The sequence below is a fragment of the Mya arenaria genome, chromosome 10 (assembly GCF_026914265.1).
Source record: "Mya arenaria isolate MELC-2E11 chromosome 10, ASM2691426v1".
Lineage (NCBI taxonomy): Eukaryota > Metazoa > Mollusca > Bivalvia > Myida > Myidae > Mya > Mya arenaria.
In genome coordinates, this window is record NC_069131.1 from 32257004 (window position 1) to 32265147 (window position 8144).

Genomic DNA, 8144 nt, shown 5'->3' on the forward strand with positions numbered 1-8144 from the left:
GCCTTCATTGAAATATCGTTCTTATATATAGGCTCATTTCTTATTGGTATGAGAATGAATGCACACACGAAAATAAACAAATCACACCTTATTTGGTATAATTAACGAGTATAAATGGACGCAGGCGTTTAGTTTTATATTATTGTAACTTACTATCATCTAATATATGTAAATTAATGCCATGCTGTTATTTTTTTAGTCGTGCGAGTGCGACTAGGTTTATGGCTCCGTCAGCAGAATAACAACACGCGTTTTGGTAAGCTAAATTAAAATGAATGATCTTTAATTTCTGACTACTATCGAAAGAAGACAAAATACATATTCATATTTATTGCAGTTTTGTATTAGACTTCTGTTATAAAGAAATATTTCCAGTTCCTATAGTTGTCGATCATTAACATTTTTTTTAATGAAGGATTGTCATGTTAGTTAAATTTTCATTCGTTTTATTTTTGGAATGGCTGGTGTTTGGAAGTAGCTTTCTTCATACGCCATTCCTTCGCCAATGTCATCCAACTTAGAAGGGTCTCCGTAACAGAGCAAATAACTTCCCCCCAAATGGTACGTTATTATGCGGCACGTATGTGTTTTTGTGCGAAGCAGAAGTGGTTTCAGGTAATTCTCGTACGATTTCTGGCGATTCACAAGCTCTTTGTGCAAGTGTATATTCAGCCGAGGTCACTGTAGCAGTCGCTTGAACGGTACACCAATGCGAGAGAACCACACGCGGAACCAGTCTTTGTGTGCAGCGAAGATCAGTCTACATGAAGATGAAATGACACTGCACATAATGAAAATCCACATTCCTTAAGATTGTAACATTCATATGCGGGCGGGATAGGATACAACTTTTTTATTCTCGTAATTTCTCGTAAAGACATCGTACATGTGACTTCATCTTACAAAACCTTACCTTTACAAGATATATTAATAACATATACACAGATTAGTATTTAAATTGATAACACACACACACACTATATGAAATTTTCCATTAGTCGTGTTAAAACAAATATGTTGTTTATTGACATCTGTTTATATGAAGAACGAATTTATTCGTTTCCTTTTTCGTTATAAAAATGCCTTAGAATATAAAAAAAAACCATTATACTTAAATACTAATACGTACAAATAAAGATACCATAAAAGAAACTTTCAAGTGCAAGTCTCAAAAACTGTTTAGACGAACAAATTTCATTCCTCAGTTATAGAACGTGGCACTTTCCTTCTTTTTAAGTTCACTTTATTCTTATTTATTTGACAACGATTTTGAAACAAGTTATCATATTATTAATAATATTAATCACTCTCGTTGACACGATTTTACGCGTGTGGTCTTGTGTTGTGGGGGATACCGGAGTACTCATAGTAAACCCACAAACCAAACTCAACTTCTTTTACTCGTTCGTTGTTAACAATTTGGAAACTATTCATCAAGCCCCACCCCAACTCCCTCCAGACCAATCTGCCTTATAAATATTTTACCCTTAAAATTTGTACAGATTTTGTTAAACACTAACAGGAATTCAACTTACTCAAGTTCCACATCCCGTCTATCACGACTGCCATCTTCAGTCTTAAACTCTCTAACAGTATCATCCTCAATATTTTTAACTTTTTGTAGCTCAAAACAAAACTGCGCCACTGGTAACGCTACCATGATTAACATCCATGCTGGGAACATTTTCATGGACTTTGTATTCATTAAAAGCAATTGAAATTTTATTCGCGTTTCTTTTAAACTCGGAACTTATCCTGTTAGTGAACGAAGATAAAAATTGCGAATGTATCTCGGAGCGGATTTGCTGACCCTTGGTCTTATTTTTATGGTTATCATTTTTAAACCAGCCCACTAAGTAAATAACAAGTATAACATAGTTAAGTATTGAATCAGCTTTTACGTTTTTTTTTTTTGTGTTCATCATAATGTCTTTATATACTTTTAATGTTTTACAGAAAATAGGATATACCGAATGAGGGCGCAGCCCGAAGTGAGGAAAGTCTTTTTTTCTGTCAAACGTTAAAAAGGTAATACTATCATCTTGTGTGGTTGTTAGTATTTGTGGACATATGAAATGGTGTTAGAATCAAAAACATTTAAGCGTACTCCATATTTATCGAATTAAGCAATTCACTAACAAATTATTTTAATTCACCGATCTTTAAAACGCATCTCCGAAATCGGAGATAATAACAAGGGAGTCTATTGAAGAAATATGAGCCGAGGTCCATTCACCTTCGGTGGCTGACTGGCCAGTCCTTATAATGCCATATGGCCCGAAGTAGTGTGTAATATTTCTTATATTATACCGAACATTATTTTACCATTTAATAATTTTAGAGTGCCTTTGATGTGCTTTATTGAACAAATCTAATAATGTTTACTTGCGAAAAAATGTCGTTGTGAAAACTGCATACAGCACTCACCAGTTTTATGACGTCAGCGGTCAATATTATATGACGTCAGCGGTCCATATAATATGTGACGCGTCATGAGACTTTTGGCCCGAAACCGATAGCCTCGATTTCGAGAAAAACGTGCGCAAACATGAAGCGTAAAAAATAAGAAAGTAATGAAGTTTTTATCGTAAAAACAACCATTAAACAATTTGTCACCCTAGATGGTTCAGTCAAATATATTCTTTAAAATGTAATGTTCATAGAAATAGTGTTTTTTAACCACTTTCTTTCGTATTGTTTATTACTTTTGGTGTTATCTCCCGTAGTTGTCATGAGCTATTTTTTAACCCAAATTTGAGGATTTAGGTCAAGCTGAACCAAAGGCATTTACATCTAATTAGGAATTTGTTGGTAAGTAGAATTATTTTCATTGTTTAAGCATATAATTTTACAAATGTGTATATCTTTAATGTAATGCAATATATTCTAAATTCGGTCAAATGGATGGAAATTGATCGCAGGAAAAGAAAGCGGAAGTGAAATTTGACAGAATGTAAACAGATCAAAATCCAGCAGATATTCTCTTTTTGCATACTTATGATGACTGAAAAAGGTCATAATCAATTTTTCATTATCTTACCGCGGCCAACTATCAATACAACTATTGATGGATTTTACGAATTAAATTTGAGTTGCAGTTTAACTGTCTTTTTAGCTAAGTTGTAGATCATAGATGAACTTTTTTTAGCAATATTGATTTATGTGCATAACAATTACCATCTCATGAGGTTCAGGTTCATTGAAAAAATTTATGTTATGATGAAGATGATCATGATGATTATGAAAATAATAGACTAATGCAGATGGGGGAAATTTTTTTATATAGAATTAGAGCACAATACTGTAAAAGCCAGGACCAATATTAATGACTGTAGCTGCAAGCTGCTTTTTGAGTATGCATGTCGTTCAGACTATCAGGAAATTTCTTTGGCATGCAATATTGTGTACATGTTGATCTACCGGGGCATCACCCCAACTATAAACAGTTAAAGATTTGTATTTCTGTAAATACATATTTTTAGAACATTATGATCAAATGTGAATTTCAGGTCAAGCACCTGCTGTACATAGAACAACAATCCATTACAACTTTGACTATGCCGAGCAGGTCTTCTACCCATACTAGGCACAGCAAGAGTGCCCTGCTTTGAAGTGTTCTGTAAATCATATGGTAAATTTTATTTATAAATTGAGTGGTTAATACAGCTTTGCCATTTCAATTATTATAGGGAAATGGAAAAGCTTTATATTTTGTAAATTCACTGAAAAAACAGAGAAGCGCTCACATTTGCTCTGCAGTGCTCTTGTTTAAGTATTTTATATCACCTTTATTCAAAGTTCTTACTTGAACATAAAATTAAAGTGTAATATATAAATACATCTTTTCTATTTCAAAGTGTGTTTTTTAGGTTCACAGATTATCAGATACCTCAGTGATAAGTGTTTAGCTGTTATGTGGCCAATGGTGGGTACCTCATTTTCAACATCATCCATATAGAGAAGACTCTGCATACCTGCACATTGACAACTTTGTTGGGTGGAATAAAAACAATACAGTCATTGGGTATGATTGACAAAAACAGTGTTGAAGTACATCACTTATGCACTGCATATTGACACATGAGAACGTTTGAATAACAGAACAATGTAACATTTATTATTTTTTCAATACAAGTAATCAGAAATCTCAAAATATTCATTAGTCTTATAAAAATAGTTGGGCTTAAATCTGTTCTCTTATTTCCTAAATGTCATGGATTGAAGGCAATCAGTTAAATAAATTGTATGTAATTCTATGTTTAAGGGTCTGATGTATTCTGAAGGGAGAGAAACAGCATTTAATACTTAAATGGAAGCAGGTGACATAAAGTTCAGTCCTGTGTGAGATTTGGTCTGTGGAAGGTAAGTTGTTTTTGTTTTGTTTTTAATTTTGGTGCTTTAAATGTTGATTTAAAGCCAAATTAAAGGATTTTGTGTATACAAATATTGACGTTTGGTAGTTTATTTAAACATTGAAGTTGGTTATAATACCTTATTATGTAAAAGAAAGCTTGTGTTAAAACAATAGGTATTATATAATAATAAAACAACATGTTTATTTATTTAGACCAAATGGAGGCAGCACACATCCTTTGTGGATTGATGACCTTGGCAAACTGGTTATATTCTTTGACTGGTTGGAGTACACCAAGAGACCCCTGATGTCCATTCCAAACTTGAGGAAATATCATCACTTCAGGTATAACAAAAGTATTATAGACTGTATCACTGCCTGTGTATGTATATCTATGAACATAAGTCAAAAACAATTTTAGATTTTTGTCCATTTTATTCAGATGTGAGTTTTGATGTTCAAGTTAATTTGCATAACTTATTCCAAACACTAAGTATTGTACATATATGAACATTATTTTCAGAACTTCAGCTGACAACCCAGTGAGTGAATTCATGAGAGAGCATGCCAAGGACAGTGAGATTGAAGTTAAAATTGACAAGCCCACAACAATGGCTTTTCCATGGAGAGTACCCTGAACCATCCAACTAAAAGGACTTGATGCAAAAAGGCTCTGATCCTTAAATAAGTGAAAAAACTCATATACTGATATGTGATCTTTATAAACTAAATCTAAGATTTGAGAATGATCTGTTCTGAGCTGATGAAAACGTGTATCAATTTTTTATTGACAATTATTTATTCAATAGAAACATGTTTATGTGATATAAGCTACCAGTGATTTTGAGTGATCAACTATGGTTTTAGCAAATGAGTGATAGAAGGGTGCTGCACCCAGTTTTTGTTGGTAGACTCTCTGCCATAATGGAGACCACTATATGATTATTAATTATCAATGCAAACTTTAAACTTAAAAATCTGGCAGTTGAAGCCTATAAATGCTTGAATTGAAGACGTTTATAAAATTTGTTTGTCAAATTAGTTATTCACAGCCTGATAAAATGTACCTTAGCAACCTTTCAGATTTCTTCAATATCTTATTTTTAAAACCTTCTAAACCCTATAAACATTTTAGCTTTAACTTTTACCTATGAATAAGCATCGAAATATCATTTGTCATGTACTATGTGGCCAATTGCATACTCTTGAAACTACACAATGACGTGTACATGCTAAGTAGTTAGTATGTTAATAAATTGTTTTCATTTTGTAAATGTGCCCATTTATTAACTGATTATTATACAATAGTGTAAATTATGCAGTATTGTTATGTTTATTAAATTAAGAGTATATCGACTACCATTTCATGTTTTGTGAGCAAAAACTATACAAAAATCACATTTGAGGTAAATTGGTAAAGTTGGTGTGATAATGATCATGCTTGTGACCTGTTGCCATGGTAACCAGGATAAAAAACAAACCCTTAAAGACCATTCAAAAAGATAAATTATAGTAACTTACAGTGGTAACATACTTTAACTCTATATATACATTGGTTTATATTAGGTGCAAGTTCCAACCTAATGTCATTTATTGTGAAAAATTCCAATAAACTACGGTACTTGGCGAACAGTTATTTATTTGACATTTGTCAAATACATATACCAGGTACAGTAAGGTTTGAGGATATAATTAACAAATCAATTATTACCAAATGCTTCAGATGCATTTATTGTATATTTAAATGCAAATTTAACCCCAAAACCCTTTTTCAATATGGTTGCCATGGTAACCAATTAATTTTCATTTATTTTCTCAATAATAATTGAGAATGGTTTTGAAAATATGTTGTTGTCGTTATAATGTGGGAATTGTGTATATTGTAGTTATATGCAAATTTATTGCATCTGTGAATACAAATGTTTCAATAAATTCTTGAACTTCACCGAATTTCCGGCTGTTTCTTAAATAAGTGCCCTTCTAGTTTTTATCATTATTTCGTTAAAAATAGGAATTTTTGAATTTTCTCTTTAGGTTTTTTGTCCTTAAGAATAGACTGTCAGAAAATACTCATATCTCATTTTCACCCAAAAAGTGGTTTCGGGCAAAAAATCCCATGACTGGAATTATTTTTTGCGAAGTCCGGACCGGCCTAAAACATGATATGGACCGCTGACGTCATGAAAACTGGAATTTTTTTAAAATACATTAATATACGGACCGATCAACTTTATAGTCACAAAGAAGGGACACATTTATATAAGGTATAATATATTGAAATATATCTCACATGCATTGTTATTTGAATGCTACTTTAGAATATGAAATGCCACAGTGTTGTACATACTTTCAACAGTTGTAAAAAAACACTGTTACGGATGTCAATTTGATCAGTTAAGGCAAACAGACGACACGTGCATAATGTGTTCGGTGATACATGAATTTGTATTTCGACATAACAGTAGCTAAAATTGACTACAATAGCCTCAACTCTTCATGGGAGTCATCTGTTTAAGCCATGGATTTATCAACCGAGAGGGCTGTGCTCATACAATTCTCTTCAAAAGGCTGGAAATATCTAATTTATTCTAACGGATGGAAGGAAGAACTCAAAAAGATTGTTCTGAGAATAAAAGCCATAGATGATCGGTAACTTCCTTACAACAATGAACCTGATATCAATATTATGTGTTCATCTTCAAATGAACAATGTGGCATATACCCCAACAATTGTTTTCACCGAAACCAAACAGAAATGGAGTAATGTTCATTATGTAGCGAACATCCAATGGATGAGTTGTTGCCATTTTGCCAAGTTCTAAGAAGCATTGTTTAACGAGTATTTTGCCTGCAATGAATACCATGTTGTTAACATGTTTTTGTTTTATTACTTTTGTAGCCATAAATAAATCATTTTCAACCTAAATGTTTTATTCATTTTATGTATTTGTTCGATATAGATGCTTTACACTATTTATCAAATACATTAGTCTTTATTTATTTTTAGAATGATTTTATGAACTTTCCATAAAATAAGTGACAAACATTCAAGTGGATCATATCGTCCTATTTAATACAATTATGAACATAAAAACATGCCAACAATGAGTTGAGTCTGTTTTATAAGACGGATGACAAGTATTCAGAAAGAAGACATATATTAAGAAAAACTTAATTTCTTTTTTATTTAAATAATTCAAGTATTGCATCATACAGAGGATCACAAAAATTATCTGTAATATTGAATAAAAAATAACAAGGTCTATTCGCTTAACATTTTGTTCGACAATGGTAAAATTGCGACATCTAAACAGGTTCGTCGAATGTCTCAAGTTCGAGTGTCTTCTATTGATGGAGAGTTTGATACTGATCATATGTTTGTTGGTAACTTGTAATAGAATAATGGAATAATGGTTTTACTATTTGTCATTGAATTATTCTCTAGGTATATTTCGGTTAAAGCCTTGAAAATAAAACTGCTAAATGTGTTTTAAGTGCTATTTGGGATATCATTCAAGAACGAAATCCTCAAATACTATGAACTGACAAAGAAAAGGAACCTAACAACAGATGTTTCAAACAAGTTATGAAAGATGAAAAAAAATATTCTTACTCAGAATACACCTAAAGCTGATGATATGTACGTGTACAAAGAACAATTAGAACAATCGTGTATAAAATGATGCGTGAGAAAAGAAGCTATCAATATTGATGACATAAAAAGCAATGTACAATTCAAGTTTGGGAGTAGCCCCGAAATACACAACTAAAACAATCAAGCAGACATTTG

At 32.1% G+C, this 8144-nt stretch overlaps 1 long non-coding RNA gene across 2 annotated transcripts; it reads left to right on the top strand.

Moving 5' to 3' along the window:
- The first annotated feature begins 2728 nt into the window (after positions 1-2728).
- On the top strand, positions 2729-5024 carry LOC128206790 (uncharacterized). Of its 2 annotated transcripts, none has more exons than XR_008256570.1 (6): positions 2729-2811; positions 3510-3631; positions 3870-4024; positions 4265-4362; positions 4568-4699; positions 4878-5024. It is a non-coding gene; the product is annotated as an uncharacterized LOC128206790 (long non-coding RNA). The 2 variants fall into 2 exon arrangements; XR_008256571.1 differs by lacking the exon at positions 2729-2811 and adding an exon at positions 2937-3013.
- Positions 5025-8144: the final 3120 nt, after the last annotated feature.